General features: G+C 40.0%; 1 protein-coding gene across 8 annotated transcripts in view; it reads left to right on the top strand.

Annotated features, from left to right (window-relative positions):
• FUT8 (fucosyltransferase 8) overlaps positions 1-20100 on the top strand; it is a 131594-nt gene that overhangs the window by 6770 nt on the left and 104724 nt on the right. For 3 of the 8 annotated variants that reach the window (NM_001398152.1, XM_046941671.1, XM_046941667.1), the window contains one exon: positions 11439-11528. The exons of the other annotated variants lie outside the window; for them this stretch is intronic. The gene's annotated coding sequence lies outside the window, so the exon portion shown is untranslated. The remainder of the gene's footprint in view (positions 1-11438; positions 11529-20100) is intronic. 8 annotated transcript variants of the gene reach the window in all.

Here is a 20100-nt window from a genome sequence, read left to right as displayed (position 1 = left end):
AGCGGAGCTGCAGGAGCAATTCTATTCTGATTCTGAAAAAGTTGAAAGTAATACATATTTTCTCTCTTTTCATACCTGTACAAAAGCTCAGCTTCTCCATCAGTAAGTATGTGTACGGGCCATCAGGAAAGTTGGGGAGATAGGAAAGTTAAGTCCCAGTATTTTGTGGATAACGCTCCATTCAAATTTGTCTAATATGAACCGAAACCATTGTGATCTCATAGCTCCCAGTTGCCCTGAAGAGTTGAGCAGCTTGCTGTGGCTAAAGATAGATAGGACAGTAATGAAGAGAAGTGTTCATATGGAAATGCTCTTCCTCAGTAACAGTGACTCCTGTTGAATGCAAGCCTTAGGGTCCTACTAGCTTGTACTACACAATCAATAGCAATGGAGGTGAAAAATGTTAATTATCATCTGTGGCTGGCAAGGAGTTTGTGCTGAATCCTATTAATGCAAAACTGACCTGTGGGACTGATGTAGTTCTAAGATATGGACTGGAACTATTGTGTTAATATACAGGAATAATTCATCATGGACGGAAATGGGAAGACTGAAAAGGGCATACATCTTTGAATATGCAGAAATTTGCAACGGGGAAGACTGGTTAAGTGGACTGTATAGCCATGAAATTAGGATAAGAAGTAATTGTGAATGAAGAACCAGCTTAGAGGGCGATTAGTGATGATGCATCTAAAGGATCAGTTCTGGGACCAATTCAGTTTATGGCTTCCCTTATGATATTAACATAAAAACACAAGTACACTGATGAAACTTGCTTGTGGACTAAAGAAAGGAGATACCACTGAATGACAGATTGGGGTTATGGTACAGAAAGATCGAGGAGACCTTAAGGGTCCGAGTCTGTGAAACAGGTTGACTTTTAATGTTTCAAAGTATTAAGATCACGTAAAGAATTAATACCCAGAAATCTTGGGACGTGCTCAGAGTTCATGAGTTGGAAATGACAAGGAAAGACATGGAGCTGTCATTGTAACAGAGCTATTAAAAAAAAAAAAAGTGCAATTTTAGGAATTACATGAATCAAGTTAAAGAAGAAATAAGGTACTACTGCTGTAGTACAAGAGACAACTGTGAAAAATTCTGAACAAACATGTTCAGGAGACAAGAATTAAAACAGAGTAGGTGATGGGATTGGAGTTTGTAATACAAAGGGGGTTAACAGAGTTTGGTTTAGCCTTGGTAAACCAAGTGCATACTTTCCAGAAATGGAGTCTGAGGAAAGAAAAACTGAGAGAATAAGAGGTCTTTCAGCTGAAGAACAGTGCTGGCTATAAAGCAAATGATATAAACTGGCTAAGAAAAACTGAATTTCCTTCTGTTTTTCCAGACTTCTGACTATGAGGACTGTGACATTCTAGGACAGCCTTTGAAATGGACTTGTAGGATAAGAAACATAAATGATTTTAGGATGGTCTGCGATCGGTTTATGAGAAGGCTGTATTATATGGTTCTTACAATAACAGGAATCATTAACAGCCTTTTTATCTCTCACCTGACATTCAAAGGTCGAATGAGCAGCAGTGGAACCAGTGAAACCTGGTTTCCAAGCTTTTTTTCTTCTCTTTCTTTGCCAAAGAAACAAAGCCATTGGGGGAATAGATTTCTTGTGCTAGGGGTGATTCAACTGGAAGGTTTGAGCATCACCAGACCCAATTTGGTTTCCAGAAGAATAAACTCCTCACTGTTATGACACATTCTCTGGTAATGGGAAATTGTGTAAGTAGGCTGCTACTCCCCACTGGAGTCCTTGTTCTGTCAACCTGGTTTGCTCTTTGGATGCACAGAAGGAGGAAAATGCATCCATAATGAAGCTGAGTAGCTAACTTTCTTGACAGAGGAGGAGAAACAGTAGTGCTGGGTCAGATCCACCACATTGTTCTCTGGCACATGTTTTATCTTCCAGCGTAGGGCTGAACATGAGTAAATCCACAACCTACAGGGTGGAAGGAGGAGGAGTGAATAATTTTGTGTTCTTGACTTTACGTACTACTTATAAACAAAGGCTCATGAATGAAGCTGCTCAGAAGCAGGTAGTGTTTTCATTCAGAATGAACAATAACTTCTCTAAAAAAAATGATTTTCATACATTCTTTTTCTTCTCTTACTCATTCTTAACTTACAAATGCCTGGCTGCAGTAGTTCTAGCTTAACTCTCAGAAGTAGACTGGTTGCCATTTTTTTGTGTTTTCAAATTAAACCTCAGTTATTTTTAAAAGTTCCTGGAAAAGGAAAGTGGAGAAAACATTCCTCGAAAAGCACTGTCATCCAACACACAGAGTGAAATGTTGAATGCTGAAGACATTTGCACTTGTGTCTGTTCAGACTGCTGCCCAGCCTGTCTTCCTGCCTCCTTGTCCTTGCGGCAAAAGCTCTCAAGTGTAGATCCTTCAGTGTGTGGCTATTATGTGGCAGAGAAAGTGGAGTGGTTAAGGGAGGTTCTTGAAGGGACCTAAATTTATTCTTTTCTTGGTCTAGCTAGGATGTTGGAATTGTAGATGAGTGTCAGATGGTAGATGACAGCATATAGGTGGAAAAACAAAGAGTTTGGTAGGAATGCTAGTTGTGGAAAACCATCTGGGCAATACCAATAAGTGTGTTACAGTCACAACAGACCGCACTGGTTCCAGTCAGTGTCAGGGTCTGTTGCTCTTTGAATGCCTTCCAAAGCTCCTTAATTCCAGTACCTTTAACAACAGCTCTGGCTGTTGAATCAGCTTTGTACCCACATTCAGTCCTTGCATATCAGCTCCCCCAGAAATGTGTTTTAATGAAAGCCTCTTCTCAAGGAAAAAAAATAAATCGGTCATTTTTCTTTACAAGATAATTGCCTACATGCAGCCTGTGAAATGTCACATTACCATACAAAGACCCTTTAAGGAAACACTGTGCTCTGTTGTAAGCACATTCTGTGAAGGAATTTGGTTCTCTTCCGTGTTTAATAACCTAGTTCTGGGAGTCTGAAAATGCTTCAGCAGTGTCTGAGTTACGAGTCCTGTCCTGAGGTGGAAAGAGAACAACGCCCTTGTCAGGAATACTTCGTCCTCACTTTGCTGCTGAGAAGCCTGAGATATGGAGAAGTTTAAATTGTCAAAGTGCTGTGGTGGTGCTGCATAGATGGATTTGCGATACTGTCTGTGAATTCTGTGGTTTTAGTGAGAAGACATTCCTTCTGCTGGTTTCTCAGCATGCCTCTCTTTCTAGGAGAAATTTGCATGGAAATAAAATGTTCTGTTCAAGTTCATTCATTCATGCCACGGGGCACTACCCACTGCCAGAACTTTCCTGCCAGTAGTTGTGTTGCAGAGGATTATGCAGTAGGAGCAGACAAACTGCTGAACGAATCCTGGTTTTGTATAGATGGCAACAGAAAGGAGGAAGGGCGAGGAATTAAATGGGAGAATATCACAGAAAGAGATGCTGCTGCTCCTGAACTCAAATGTCTTTCAGTGTTTTTTGGCTGATAGATGCAATGCTGTAGATACAGCCCAGAATTCGAATTAACTCTCCAGAACTGTGAATTAACATTAATTAGGGCTCCTTTGCAATAAAAGGGGATCTTCTCATCCATTTTAAAGCTGGATGATTCAAACCTTAGAAAAAGGACTGAGGAAAATAATCCCTTCTTTGGCAGACATACAGGCAGGATGTTAATTAACAGGGCTTGTAATTTTTATGATTCTTTTACAGTGTCCTTCAAATCCCTGCAGGATTTATCTGTGAAAGGACAGTAGTCCTATTGCTTGGGAATCTTACGGAATACTTTTACTGGGTATGCAGTAGCCAGAAAGAAATATCCAGATGTGAATACTTCATGAAAAAGGTCTGAGTAATGCACTATTCATTTTGATTCTACCTCTGAGTTTTCAATGTGGTCAATATTTTTTAAGTCAGAAGCTAACATTAAACAACCTACATTCATGTTTTGAAAAGTCTACCGCATGGAAATCTTGCTACTTTAATGAGGTAGCCACTCACAGATTTAAAGATTAATGATTTAAACACTCGTTACATAGATTTTGTTATCATTGGCACAAATCATTTTTTCCTCCGCAGTCCACTCAAAGTAATGATGACACGATCTGCGTAACTTCCCAATTAGGCGTCGGAGAAGTAACCTACTGCCCTGGCTCAGACAACTCAAAGGAGTTGAAGAGACTGTGTTAGCCCTGGAACTGGAAGTAGAATTGGTCTGTGCTCTGCCTAGTAAATCCTACTGTGGTTTAAAGAAAACAAAAACACTCACAAAACAAAACAAAACAAAATAAAATAAAAACAACCGAACAAAAATACCCCAAAAAACACCACAACAAAAAAGCTATGAGGCTCCCACTTCCCAGAGAGGCTTCTCAGAAAACATAAAAGGAAAACTTCAGCACACAAACATACTTGTGCCAATGCTCTGTCTTATGGGGCAAGTGGTGTGACGTGACCCAGGGAAGAAAAGGGAAATGTCTCAAATTGTGTGTATGTGTCTGTGTGTGAGGGAGGGGAGGAAGCGAAATCTTGTTGCCTGTTGGGTGTACTCCAGCCAGGATGTGTCTACATCACTCTCAGACTGGTGACAAGTTCAGAGATGCATTCTGTCTGGCTCAGCATTGCCTCACCTTACCTTTGGTCCAGCACAGTGTGGAGCCCAGCACAAACTCATTTTCTTCAGCTCCTTCAGCTGAGTTTTGCTTGTATTCTGTCCTTCACTCTGTGCAATCAATACTGCTAGCCGTATTCTGCGTATCTAACTTTAAATTTGGACATATCTCTAAGCTGTATGGTAGTCAGTGGTACGGTTGTACATTCAAAGTGACAAGAACACCTATCTCTTATTGCTTGTTGTGCTCAAATCTCTCTGTGAGAACAGACTGCTACAAACAGGGAGCAGCCAGAGCTCTGCTGCCATTCATTGGGATCGCCAAACCCTGCTGTGCCCACGGTCTGTCTGAAGTTCTATGTTGTTTCCTGCCTTACTTCCTCTTCACTGCTTCCTGCATCTTTGCGGTACGTGGTGAGCTATGCAGCTAGTGCACTGGGTCAGTGCTGCAAGATGCCCTGCAGAGTTTGGGGCACGACAAGATGCTGTGCTTAAGTTAAGCCCTTCTTATGGTAAGAATCTCGTTCTCTGATCCCTGCTTGTTTGATCCCAGCAGTGTGAAGGTTGTCTAGGTAAGAAATCTTTCCACTTGAAAATACAGTATTTCAAAAGTGAATTGCACCAGAAAATGAAGGGTCATATTGTCATTTTTGTTTAAGATCCCTTTGAACAAAGGCAGTGAGATGAAAATGATCGCCACACCAGCCTCACAGCCAGCTGTGGTTCTTACGCTGTGGTTGCTTTGGTGAGCACAATAGAAGTAATAATTTGAGAAATACGTTGAAGATGGTAGTGGAGGGACTTAGGACATGATGCAATCTAGCAGTTGAGGTGAGAAAAATGGTTTGAAAGAAGTATGTAGACAGAGTGCCCTGAAGCTTTTCAAGCTGTAGCTGACCCCTGCTCACTCCAGGGTTAAAAGCTAGAAAGGAGATTATCTGCCTTTAATTCCCCTGCCTGGGTGTGGGCTCATGTACTCAGCCAGAGCCTTTAAAGGTTTGTTTCAGAACCAGATCCTATTCTGTGCAGAACAGTATCTGTGAAGATAGCAATTTGGCTAAAATGACCAAGTCTTTCATTGCCTGTATTTCATGACATCACAGAATGGTTTGAGCTGGAAGGGACCTTAAAGGTGACCTATTTCCTACACCTCTGCTGTGGGCAGGGACACCTCACGTTTCTCAAAACCACATCCAACCTGGCTTTGGATGCTTCCAGAAATGGGGCATTTACAGTTTCTCTGGGCAAGCAGTTCCAGTGCCTCAACACCTTCATAAGAAATAATTTCTTCCTAATATCTAATGTAAGTCTACCCTCTTCTAATTAAGTTGTTACCCCTTGTCCAATCACTTGCTTATAAATGTATCATCAATTAGAACTGTGTTGTTTTATAAGTGTTATTTCCTTATTACAGTGTTGAAGGAGTTCAGTGGGTTGGGGTGACTGTTTAGAAAATGATTGTGATATGCGATAGCTCATTGTTTCCTGTGCTCTAAAAATGTTGATTTGAATGAGAACTGGGATCTGCTATAAATGAAACAGAGCCACAAACCTCTGCTTCAAAGGTTTTTCTCTCTAATAGCAGCCAATGCATTCTTTTGTGTTCAGCATTTCTACACTAAGATAATTCTTTCTTGTTTTCCCTTCTTTGAATCTAGACAGAGCTGAGAGGAAGGTATCTAAGTTACACAAAAAGGGAAAATCCCTCCAAGACTATCATAAAGATAGAGATAGAATAAATTTTCTGTCATGAAGGATTGCACTTATTCTCAAAACGTTGTGTTAGTTACAGACAGGATTCAGTAATGAATAGGAGTAGCTTTGTGGAGAGAACAGTAGCTTCAGAAACAGGATATCTGTTGAATTGCTATCAAGGAGGTGTAACAAAGTGTAGGTTTTTGTTATGGTAGATACTGGAGATTTGTCTTGACAGATGCACAGTTTAAATAAAAGAGGTGGGAACAAGGAAATCTTGTTTTCACCTGGATATCTTTCAAACTTATGTGAAGGTGTATGCAGTACACAGTACTTACACACAGTAATTCTGTGTGACAGTACCAGCTGTCTGAAGGCTCCAAAAAGATGACAATGTGGGAAGCTGTTTGAGAACTTTCCTCTTCTGCCCCTTTCCACATACTGGCAGACAGCTTACGCACTGAAAGTTTACTTTGTAAGAATTAGTGCTTTAAAAAAAATCATAAAGCAGCCTGCAAAATCCACTGTGTTTATGACATAGTTTGCAAAGAAGATGGGTTCCCAGCGTGTGGTACCACGGTCATGTTCAAGTGGAGGATCCTGTGTGGGTGACGGAGCAGCAGTGTTCTGTCCTCCTGCTCCATGCAGAGAGGGCGTGAGCCGTGCTGGGCCTCCAGCTGCCTTTGGACACGACTGAATAAAAAGGTGCCATTGTGAAAGCAATACTTAATATTTAATGGTCTCCTAACTGCACTGGCAGCCCAGACTTTATCATCCCTTATCCATCATCTGTTCCCATAGTGACCATTTATCGCAGTTTGGCAAGTCTTTTGGCTGAAGCTCAACCTTGCACTTACGAAACCAACCTAGATCATTGCTTTGTGCAATCTTTTATTATTTTTATCATTATCATTATCATTATTTCAGTAATTTGCCAAATGTAGATTGCTGGATTCACACAAAGAAAATGGAAGTAAGAGACATACTGCAGAGCACGGCTGGTGCTGCTCAGTGTGTCTCTTTGTATCTGCAGAAGCCTGGTGCACTGTACCACAGTGTCTAACAAAGTGTTGGTCAGTCTGAGAATAACTGCCAGAGAGAATTTCCAAAAGGTGAATCATCAGCCAAAGCCTGTTGCAGCTGGTTACTGTTTTGTTTATTTTTCTTTTTTTCTTTTTAATATCCAATTTCAGGTGATTCAAGTAAATCCTTTTCCTCCTTTTCCTTTTACATTGTAGTGTTTATTGCAGACCTTATGCAGAACTTTTTCATTATGGGAAAGATGCATATGTATGCAGCTAGCACTTTACCAAACAGATTAAATCACTGAGATCCATCATGCTTTAAAATCAATGGCCTGACCAATCCCTGGCTGGTCCCAGCTAAGCCTTCCAAAACGAAGATACCATTGCGTTTGCCTTCTGGGGAAAGCAGCTTTGTGCCCCACACGCTAAGCACAGAAGTAGCTTTTCCAGTAGCCTCAGTGGAAGTTACAAGTTGGTTTCCAGATTACTGTGTGAGATCTGAACGTACCCTGTGCCAATAGCTTGACGTATCAGTGACGTAGAATTCCCCTCCATCCTGTCCTGTTTCCCAGCTGTTCTCAAAGGTTAACAAGCAAGGCTGAGGTCTAAGTAGGGTTTATATTAGTGTTAGAAATAAGAAAATAAAACTATGAACTTAATAGGAAGTCTGAAAGGAAAAGCTGATGGAGAAAGATTTTCAGTCAAATAGGTTTTGCCAAGAGTTTCTTTCTGCTGACGGCTTTCAATGAGAGGAAAAAAGAGCAAACAATTGAACATTTTTCAGTCAGTAAAATGGATTTAGGAAGTTCTTTTCAGTCTTGATTTGTCTACAATCTTGATAGGACCTGCACTATGGAAAAGAGCAAGAGGGGAGGTGGCCACTGAAGTGTGGGCTGACGGAGGGCCCAGCCTCCTGGGCAGAACATGGGTAAGAAGACTGTGCCAGTCTAGGGAGATGAAGATTAATGTGCTGAGACAAAGCAAAATACTGTGCTTCAGCTTCATGTTTTGAACCTGAGGTTTCACTTTGGGGGCATTGAAATGTTCAATATTTTCACCTTTAAAGACCCTTCCAGTCCCTGACATTCTGTGATTTTTTTTTATCTGGCAATTCTGAAAGTTATGGCTTTCTGTGGAAAAAATAAAAATAAAAAAAGCCCATTTGCTTGTCAGAACTTATCTGAAAAGGAAAGGATTTTCTGTTCATCCTTTAATTCAGTTCAAGATTGTTATATTAACTTGTGTAAGAGATGAGATAAATATCCTTTGGATGCTTAAGAAGTGCTTCTGTAGCTTGGACAAAACGGTATGGGGAAACCTCCAGAACCCACAGGCAGGTGGTGAAGTCCAAACGTGTGAGGTGCTGTGTGTCCCAAACCCCCCAGCAAACAAAAAGACAAAAAACAAACAGAAAAGTGAGATGAGAAGGCCTGAAACCAGGTTCTGTCTCTTGCAGACACTGGTGCAATGCCAGCATTGTGACCCAAACCCATTGGGTTTTCCTCATTTTTCCCAGAGCAAAGCCACTTTCTGGGAACTATTATTTCTGTTTGAGAATGTTTTGCTCTGGCAATGAAACCTTCCAGTGTTTGCATGTCCTGCTGTTTGTCAGTGCAAGTGCTTTATCACCCATTTGTCACCAGCTGGGCCTGGGCCCAGCACTGTGCGGCTGCTGCTATCACCTTTCAGCCTGCTGCTGGTGAGCGCAGACCCTGCGTTATGGTCAGCATCGTGGGTATGCTGAAGTATTAAATGCTCCTCTTTATTCCTTCAAAGGAAGAACTAACCTTTTGATCTACTTTGCAGTATTCTGAACTGTGGTCTGTTTGTTTCCTATTAACGAAATTCAATCTTTGTGCAATAGCAGAGACTTCTGAAGTCCTGCAATTCTTCAGTAGTGGCTGGGAATGGAAACTCGATCTCACAAGTATGATCTGCAGCCTCACTGCCAAGGTCATTTCACCTCTCCTGAGCAGAAAGATACTGCAGGGAAAGAATATAAACTGCTTTCTTTATTTTCAAATGTTTATTGGATACAAAGGATCTTTTTCCTCTCATCTTTAATATTATGTCTATAGCAGTCAGGTAAGAGGGCTGTTGTCAAACAACCCCCTTGAAGCAGCCCTATGAAGGCTTGCTATTCTTTGCTTTGCCCTGCATAATAGTTGGAAAGTCTGCGCTCATTTAATTCTATTAGGGATTATTCTAGATCTTTCTAAGCTGTGTATGAATTTGGTTCAACTCTATGTATCAACAAAGGCCTTGATTCTCTGACCAGGCAGTCTTTTGAAGAATTACTACTGTAAGGAAATACACAGCAGAACTACTAGACAATAGTTATTCTATGCAAAAAGTACTTTCTTATTGCAAGTGAGACAAAAGGTAGAAATGTGCTTTCCTTAAGCAGCTACAAAGATAAACAAGTGTTCTACAATCTTTTTCTTTTTCCATTTTTTTTTTCCCTGTACACTGTTATGCTCTAGGTGGCCCGTTCCTGCTAAAAGTCTAGATCCTTCATGAAGGATGAAGTTGTTCCTCTTAACCTTTCATAGAATCATAGAATGGCTTAGATTGAAAGGGACCTTAAAGATCACCCAGTTCCAACTCCCTGCCATGGTCAGGGCTGCCACTCATCAGATGAGGATACCCAGGCCCCATCTGACCTGACTTGAGTGCCTCCAGGGATGGAGCATCCAAAGCTTCTCTGAGCAGCCTCTGCCAGTGCCTCAAACCTTTAATTCATGAGGATTCATGCTTTCCTTGATGATGTTAAACTCTAATATAACACTGTATTCAAGGTGACTGCATTTCATCTCTGTTTTGATGGAAGGTGTTGCCTTACTCAGGTGCACAGTGACCTACTGTCTCATGTAGAAACTTTCCAGGACAAAGGGGATGATGGGGGACATCAACTGATAAAAAATATCACGTGTCTGCAAGAGGAGATGTGTTAATGATGAAAAAAAGTTGCACAGGAAGATTAAAGACCTCATAGATGGGAAGGAGGACATTCTTTGGGACCAGTCTGAGAATATGGAATGAATTTGCCCAAAATATAAATTTATCACAAACTTCACTTACTGTCATTCCAAAATCACTGTCTGTTGCCTTACCCTGCCTTTTCTCACACCATGCAGTGCTATGTCTAGACTCCATACCCAGACAGAAAGAAATTTCTGCACCCATTTGTATAGATGATACACATAAGAAGGCAAACATATTAACCAGTGGACATGTGCATAGACTTTCATTGCTGTCCTGAAGATACTGGTGGATTACCTGTACTCCAAGAGCTGAGGATGACATTGTCACTAAATTCCTTCCTTGACCACTGAAATAGTAGAACTGAGCAGCAGGGATACTGACACACTCCAGCTGATAATGCAGGGCTGTTTTCTAAAGTGTAGTTTACAGTGTTAATACCATGTAGTATGACATAGGAGGTAAAGACACTGCTGCTTGAAGTAATTTTCCATAGCTGTTTTACTTGTTAGGTTTCCATGGATGAGAGACTGTCATGCCTTCAGACTGTGTCTCATTGCTTGAAGCAGATCAGTTCTGCGCTGCAGCGGGGGATGTGCTGCACCTGTGGGATGGCGAGCTTGTAAAGCTTTTTGATTCCTTCTTTATTTTTGACAGGTCATAGGGTAGGTAACTTGCACTTTATGCAGTCATAAATCTTTGTGCTTGTAATAAAACTATTGAAATGAAACTTTTCCAAGGTACTGTTCAGATAATCCTAGAAGAATTTGGAATCTTTTTTTGGACTTTGTTTGGCTGTCAGATGGGTGCGGTGGGTGGTGCATTGTGTATGCGTGTGAGAGGGGGAGAGAGAAACAGAGGGGCAGATTTTAATATGATTGTAGATATTGCCTAGTACTAGGCAGGCTGGCAATGCTGAGAGATGAGCTTTCACCCTTGTCTATCAGTACTTGCAGTTCATGGTCTCAGCGTAAAGAAGTACAGAAAGCAACAAAATTCTCTGAAGAGCAGCAAAGGAAACATAAGGCTCTTTATATTTCCACCTGAACAGACAGTCTCTGCTGTACAATTCAGAATGTAACAGCTTGTACAATAGCTTGTTGAGTATGACTGTTGTATTATCTCTTCAGTACAGAGAAGAAAGCGGGGCCACAAAGAGGGGAAGTGGCTTGCTCGAGGTGATACAGCAGTTCTTCAGCAGAGGCTGGGAGCGGCAAAAGGTATGGTCTGGAGTCTTAATGTCAAGGACCTTTGACCTCTCCTGAACATAAAGAAACTGCACAACAGAGAACATAAGCTATTTTTCACTTAATTTGGAACCATTCATTGATTTGAAGTGTATGTTTTTCCTTACTATTAATACTGCTTCTTCAGCAGTGCTTTGAAACATAAAATATTTCAAGAGAGAGAAACTTGAATTGATCAATATTTTGTTGCCTGTCCCAGATTGTATCACTGGTTTTCTTCTTGTTTTCTTTTACTGTGAAGAGAGGCATACACAAGCTATTGGTATTGATGCTTGATTTGTATACTGCTAAAGTTGGGGATATTTGGAAGTTTACATCAATACCGTGTGGTTCATCCTCACGTAGAAGCTAAACTCCAAATGTATAAAGGATACCAACTCCTTGTTTCAGTGATGAAAAGATTTTGTAGCCATAGCAATAGGATGACATTTAGCCTGTGCGGGCTGGAGCTGAAGGGCAGAGTTGCCTCACCTGTATTAATTCTTCTTCATGACTCTGGGAAGCAAATTCACATGTGGAAAGTCTGCCCTTGGTACAAAGGGCTTACACTTGGCTCTGCCTTTGCAACAGGGAAGGCTTCTGCCTCTTTATTCAAACAAAGCAATAACTTGAGCAAGAGTAGCTCTGAAGTGAGCAGAACTTCAACAAGCAAAAGCAAGAGTTTCTGTCAAATCTGCTTTCTACTCACAGAAATTAGAGTTCTCTCTGTCCTGGTACCTGTCTAGCTTTTTGGCCAAGCTGTTTGCTTCCTTGTTTTCATCTGACATCTGCACTTCTTATGTAATGACAGCCCTGTTACTGTCTCGACTTCTGCAAACTACTTTGGAAGTGTGTGTACAACTTCAATTCACATGTGTGTATCTCAGAATACATGATGATGTTGTGGTTCTGAACACTTTCATGCATGTGACAACTGAGACCTAAATTCACCTAGACAGCCAAGGTGCTGAAGAAAGGAAGATGGTTTGGATCTGCTTCACAGAACTTATTCTTTGCATCTCTGCATGTTGTTTATTGATTTAACTAATTTGTTGGTACTTGTAAATTAAAGCACTTGAGTGGGGAGATGAAACAGAGAAACCAGGAAAATAATGTTTTTGTTGTGAAATTAAAAGCGATTTTCAAAATTAAAAAATAGATATTTTAGCCATGCGCAATAAAACGTTTCAGTTATAGTTACAGAGGAAATTGACATAACTTTCTACGTGACAAGAATAAATAAATGTGCACTGTATGTAGCTGTGCTCTGTTTTCAAATGATACAGATGAAGCCATGTTTTGATACAGATGAGAGACCTTCATCGTGGAGCCGAGTATTCGCTAGTAGGGAAGAGCTGAAAGTACTTCGGAAGAAAGGAAGTATAGAAAATTAGAGAAGTTGGACTACTCAACTCATTTATTTCTGCCTGGGAAGGTTCTTTGCTTCCTTTTGTTTCACAGGTTTATGTCTGTATCAAAGCTTCTTCATAGGCTTAGCATTTCTGCTCTCTTGTCTTTGCAAGGTATGGTACTACTTTTGTCCATTTTTGTGAGTTTGCTTGGCACTGATCTCACAGAATATGTTGTCTTCCATTATTAAATACTATACTAATAGTTTTTTGTTGTTGTTTGTTTTCTTTTGGTTTGTTTTTTTTTTTTTTTGTTTTTTTTTCAGTGATAAATAGTGGGAACTATTGCCTGGCTCCATGGTTTTAAGATTGCTTCTGTTTTATCCTACAGAGAACAAGAGTAGCTTCCTTAGGCCTACCTTAAATCTTCTGGATAGACCAAACCCCAATACACATGTCTATAAGTCCTGTTCAAGTTCTGTCTCTATCTTTCTAACAGCTTTCAAGATGGATTTTCAAAATATTTTTACCATCCAGTATTCCCATATTGTCAATATGAAGGAAGATCAGACTGTTTTGCAATTCATATAGACATCTGGGGCGACATTATGTATTTTCTGAGATAACAAGGGAGAAATACACGTTCTGTAAGCTAAGCAGTACTGAAACCTCGTGTGCTGGTTAGCTTGGGAGCAAATATTTATCATCTGCGTGATACCACCTCAGTCTTTTATTTCATATTTACAATCTAGACTAAATAACTTAATAGTTTTTATGCAGTTTGTCTTTTTTAAACAGCTATGAATCATATATTTTTGACATAATCTTGATCTTGGAAACTTCAGCCTTTGCATTATACTTTCTAATGAAGCTAGTGTACTTTGTTTCTTGTCTGGGAATATTATAAATAACATAAGCAAACAGTATAAATTTATACTGAACCTCCCTCTTTCTCCTTCCTTTGCCTTTCTCCTACTCCCTGGTAAGAAATCATCTATTTGCTATAGTTTCTTTCAATCAAGTTATGAAAATATTTTCATTTTCATTCTGATTAAGATACATTTCAAGTTTGATTTTTTTCTTTTAATTCAATGACTTCTGTATTCTGTGACCAATTAGTAAATAGATTTTTAATTACCAAGTGATATTTAATGGATGTCAGAATTTTGGAGGATAACTCTTGTAGATACTGTAATGAGAATAATTTTGCCACTTAACGAACCAGTTATAATTGCCTCTTGGTGTCGCATCTGACAACAGATCTGATAACACGTCTCCTGAACATGCTTCTTGAAATATGCTATTGTAGGTTTTCCATTCTGTCCTTATTCTGTATGCTTATGTGCTCTAGGTTACTGTGTTTGATTCTTTGCCACTGGGCTCTTTCTGAAAATCTTCTTACTTTCTGGCTTGCTTGGATTGTTTTGACCAGAGCAGGGCAAGAAGTTAGTGTCAAAGTTTCTGAATTTTACCAGACAATTCTACTTGTTGGACTGAGTCCCATAAGGTTCTGATTAATGGCTTAATATTTCATTCTTTACTATAAACAGTGAATTGCTGCTTAAATATTTCATTTTGTTATCCACTACATTCAGCAAGTGTTTGCTCTTTTTTAAATGTTTCATGGGCTCGAGATTAGAGTACTATGACTACATCTGGTGTGGGGCTTTTATTCAGCTCTTGCTTATAACTTTTAAGAATGGTTTCTGTGCTTATTGTGCTTATTTCCTTTTTATTCAGTATCTGATTTTTAATGACTATGATTTAATAAATCAAACTATGGAGATAATAAAGGTCATTTTTATAATGTTCTCCTATACATCACCTTTTGGTTATTTTTTTTTCTTCAGGTTCAGCTAGAGAATTTTTATAGATAATTTTGATTGATATTTGAAAATACCTCCCAAAATAATTTCTCCAGAATATGACACATTTGTATTTTGAGAGTTAAACTGTTGATGTTTCCCTCTTCATATTCTAGGTGTGCTATTCCACCTCTATTTGTCTCTTCCAAACAGAGAAATCTTACTTTGTATTATCTAAAGAACTCCTTTTGGGTGATGCTGCACCCATGTAAGTATTATTATCTACAATCCTCATAACAGAGTTTTAGAATCTCTCCTTTGCATTTAAGAAGGCAGCGTATAAACTCCGGCTTGTAAAAAATCTGTATTTTTCTGATAAGGGATGATCAGCCAACCTTGTGTTACCAGAGTGAAGTGTTCTTACAAGCAGGGAGCTGATTGCATCTCAAACATTTTACAGCATTTACCGGTTATCCATTTGTTCAAGAGCCTCCTCTGCTTTTAACGATTTCACTGTCTTGCTGAGTTTACTTAGTACCTTCTTCATTATTTTAAGATTGGAACATTTTGAAATGTGTTTCGTTCTAGCTCTTCCAGCAAAACAAACCTTCTTGAAAGACTTTTCATGTAAATTTATCTCAAGAAAAGCAATACCAAATGCCAGTCTGTGGCATTATAATTAAGCCCGTCTGTTTACTTGAGAAACTACTGATCTTTCTTTTGTACAGACAATCAAATTATTTTTGTGAATTGTTGTTAATGGCGTAGTGTTGAAGCTTTGTTTTAGTAGGGTTTATGAGCACTGACAGGAAAAAAAAAAGCTTCAGAAAAAGTAAATGTATATGAAAACGAGTGCTTGACTTCAGTGGTGTGTAATAGTTTGGAACAAATAACTGGTTATTCACAGCTAAGGTAGATCAACAAAAGTATCTGGAAGGCAGAGATGAAAATATTTAGCATTAGTCAGGAACCACTGTAGTGGATGTTAAACATTATTCTGACTTGAAGTGGCAGCTAGATGGATATGTGGCAAAATCTATCCATAATCTTCTTTGTTATTCTCTATTCCTGTTTAGGGTGGCTCATATAAAAGAAATCGCTTTTCTTAACCAGATATAGTTTCAAATGAGGAGTGCTAGCTGCTTTGTTATGCAATTTTGCACTTGCTGGTCAGTTACTGTCAGATTTCTTTGGGAAGTTCAAACATAAAACAAAGCTTCTGGTAAAGACCTACTCTGCTTAACCGGTTTGGGTAAATCAGCAGAGTTCATTTGACTTCAGTTAAAGACCTTGTAGCTTAGATCTCATTCTCAGCAATGCTTTTGTATTTATATTTTTGAAAACTGGAAGTTGCAGAATCCTACCTTGTAATGATAGTAGTGGTTTTCTCTGTAAAAATGCAAAGCAGTGGAGGATTAGCTTCCAGCTCTCAGTCAAATTCTGAAAATGAGAATAGCAGTAGGAGACAGCTTTTAAACATATTAAAAAGTAAAATAACTTCATTAATTTTTCATCACCTTCCTTGTATGTGTGAATAGTCATGCTGAGGCACAACTATATTTAATCCTCGTTTAAGTCAGCTTCTGTCAACATAAACTGTAGGCAAGGCCAAGGCAGTAAAACCGCACCCAGGAGGGGAAGTGACTGTGCAGCATGAATTACATCTATTCACCGCCATTCAGGGCACAAAGGCAAGAGCAGTGCTGCGGTATTTGGGACTTGATCAGGGCCAGGGCTAAGGAAATCAAGGAAGGCATTCTTTGGTGGTCTTCAGTCCGTATGACAGGGTCTTTTCCCAGCAGAAAGTCAGGTTAACAAAGCAACCTCTCACTATCATGAGGGTGAATCCCTGTGGATGACCAAAGGCACTGCTGACAGAAGGAAGTGTATGACTCAGTGTTTCAGCTTCAGTAACTGAAATACCAGAAGAGAGAGTCTGGAGTTGCACTACTATTGGTCATACATAGCAAAGACTGAAACCATCAGGATCTGTTGATCCACAGAATCATGGCATGGCTGGGGTTGGCAGGGCCCTGTAGAGCCATCTAGTTCAAGCTTCTGCTCCAGCAGAGCCACCTAGAGCAGGGTGCCCAGGGCCTTGTACAGGTGGCTTTTGAAGATCCAAGGAGGGAGACTCCACTCCGATTTCATGAAATTATTACTTATGAGACATATAAAGACTAATGTCTATCTTAAATGTTAGGCTTTGTTCTTCGTGTTCTACATGAAATACTGTGGAAAATAATTACCTGGCGAATGAGAAATTAACAAAGAGAAGATGTATTTGATGTGTGAGAAAGATGTTTGAATAGGTGATCTAATGCTGCTGTATTCATGCAAAGCCTCTCACAAATCCTGGCTGATTGCCACTAGGTGATACTGTAATAGAGTGACATATAATGCTAGTGTAAATACTGTAAACTCCCAGACAAGTGGTGCTCTAGCTGATGATAAAATGGCTGGACTCAGGACATCCAGACATTTTTTTCCCCCAGACTTCCCTTGGTAAAAGTCCCATCAGTCCTGCTTGTGACTCTTTCTAGTTTTCTCTTCTTATAGTCAGAATAATGCTGTCCCCTGTCCACAGTGAGTTGGTGAAAATGCTACCTGGTGTGTTAACATAGTCTTGAGGACAAAGAATGGTGAATGTTATTGTGCTGACACTACTTTGCATCATCTTGCTCTTATTTTTTATATTGTTGATTTGATCTATTGCAAGACTTTCCCCAAATGGTTAAGGGCAAGAGTGCCTCTGTAGCCTTGTGCAATTCTTCCATCCTTTCTGTAAAGGTCATTACATTAACTAGAAGCTGCAGTGATCTTTATGAAGACGAGAGAACCTGCCTGAAAATGATAAAAGAGCAGCCACGCACACAGCCTTTGATGACTCTGTCATCCAGTGCATGAGTTCTCATTCTCTTTGGATTATTGCAGTGTGTTTTTGCCTTGGAATGAGGCTTGATTTAAACTATAAACAAGTTTTGTCATCACAGTTACTCAAAACTACAAAAATTCAGAGAGACATATCTCTGTTGAAGAAGGAAGGCTGCTGAAAACCTTCACAATGATACACTTACCTGTAAGGAATGAGGATGTCAGTTCTAAACAGCTACTACTAAGACTGCTGAGATTGTGGTTTAACTTCCCTGCAAATGGACCAGGCTGAAAACTGTTGGTGTTTCTATTCCTGGCTCATATGGCTCCCCAGATAGACCAGGAGTCTGCGGGACCGGCTGTCTCTGATCTGTCCTATGAGGCTGCTGTGAAATCTGGGACCCTGACCCTTGGTTTCAGGCTTTTCATGCTTTGCCAAGCTGTGACAAGGCTTGCTGCTTCTTTAACTACTCATCTGAGAGCACTGAGGCTGCTTGAAGACCACCAGGAATCCAAACATTTCCTGGTAAATATCTATAGAGCCTAAAATGTTTACAAGAAAATATTTGGGCATCGATGGATGAAAATTTTTTGATTTAATTGTTTTGTAAAGAAAGTTTGGCCCTGCTCAAGGAACAGTCAGACTGCCAGGGATTAGGAGCCTGAGTTGTCCCATGTTGGAGCCATGCCCTGAGCACAGATGTGCCAGGGACTTGTTTGCTTTTCTGACATCCAACACTGGCCAAGTATTAAGGGACAGGAAGATAGATGCAAGTAGGCAGGGAAAGGTCACCTAAATACCAGTCAAGTGCACCGCTTTGCTTCATGTCCTGATGTGTAGGCTGTGTGCTGTTTAGTCAACTTGCATGCACTTTTTAGAGGTGATGTGAAGACTGCATCTCTAGTCTATATGCAAAGGATACCAAATTTGGAAATCTTCAGAAGAGACAAGAATATTATTAGACTTCTAGAGTGTTCTTCACCGCCTCCAAAGGGTGGTGACCTGTTTACTTCCACTGCAGCCACCTGCCTGCAAAGAGGTGCTAAAGGCAGTATGCAGGAATACTTCAAATGGAGTGGAGAACTGCTACAGAAACAAGGACTGGGAGTTCACCATCTTCAGGGACATATCTGTGCGTTGTAGATGCTTCCCAGTTTCTGGATTTGAACTTGATGTGAGACAAGAACTACTGATCACTTGCTTTACAGAGCCAAAGCAGTTGAGCTTAAGTGACATGCCTGTCCTCAAAGTTTGGAACAGCGAATTTCATTACAACTAGAAAGATGAATGGGGATTTCTTCACCTTCAGCCAGGAAGTGACAGATAAGGATATGCAGAAGAAAAATACCAAAGTACCAAGGAAGTCTATAGAGGTATAGAATTGGTGAGAAAGTGTAATTGAAATGGCCTAGCAAAAGAAATGTTTCGGCAATTTTTTTTTTAACCTAAAAATTTCAGTGAAGTCTCCTCAGGAAAATTTATTGAAATGAAAACTGCTTCTGAATAAGTTCATTTCAGAACTTCAGAATTTCACTTAGCATTGGACGTTTTTATTCAAACACTTTTGTTATTTCCTGAACTTTAACTACTAGTGAACATTTTATCTTATTACTGCCACGTGAAATGATCTGATTAAAGAGCTGTATTTATTTCAAAAATAATGAGCTGAGGTTGCTACTTAGTAATGGTTGAAATATTTTATCTGCTTTCTCAATCGGAATATGTTCACTTTGCATCATAATGAAAGTAGTAATAAAAACAGACAACACTTTGATCTAGAGAAAGCACTTGTTCCAACGAGTGAGAACTTTCTGTTGTTAGAGATTCTGTTGCTACAGGAATAATCTGTGCTTATTCAGGAGACTTTCCTGACTTTCTTTAGAATTCAGCTGTAAAAATAAATATATTTTTCTAGCACAACATAATACCAAAGAAACAAAGTTTAAGAAGCATTTTTCATTAATACAAATGCCGCATTTGCAGCTAATCACAACATTTCTGCAGATTAAATGCAGATTAAATGCCTGTGCCTTTGCCTGATCGGACGCACGTGGCCAAAGCCTTGACATTCAGTGCTGTGGTGAGAGACCGTGTCTGCTGCAGGTCTGACCACAAGTGCACTGCCCGGCTATCATCAGCCCCACAGCTGGCTTGTGGTGGGGCAGCTGTGAGTTTCCATTTATGAGTGAGCACAACCTGGCCAACCAACTGCTGTGTTGGGCAAACAAAGCTTTTTTCGACAGCTGCTGCAGAGTGCAGCAGGCCAAGAGCTGCAGAGCCCCGCGCTGCTGGGGCTCTCAACACAGCTTGCTGCAGTGTTGGAAGGAGATCAGGAGGATGGAACAGGGTAGGAAGGAGAAAGGGTGGATGGATTTCTGAGCTACCCTAAATTGTGGTAGGAGGCAAATGTTATTGCTCTTTTGCTTCAAGACATCCTCCTTCATCACCAGCTGGCTGAAATGCAAATTCCAAGCCTCTTATGTTTTTGGGGAAGAGAAATATATCGCTAAGAAGAAATTTAGCCTTAAAGAGATTCA

Source organism: Gallus gallus, chromosome 5 (assembly GCF_016699485.2).
Source record: "Gallus gallus isolate bGalGal1 chromosome 5, bGalGal1.mat.broiler.GRCg7b, whole genome shotgun sequence".
NCBI classification, from domain to species: Eukaryota; Metazoa; Chordata; class Aves; order Galliformes; family Phasianidae; genus Gallus; species Gallus gallus.
Note: the sequence above shows the minus strand (reverse complement) of the source record. Positions and strands in the feature narration are given on the sequence as shown.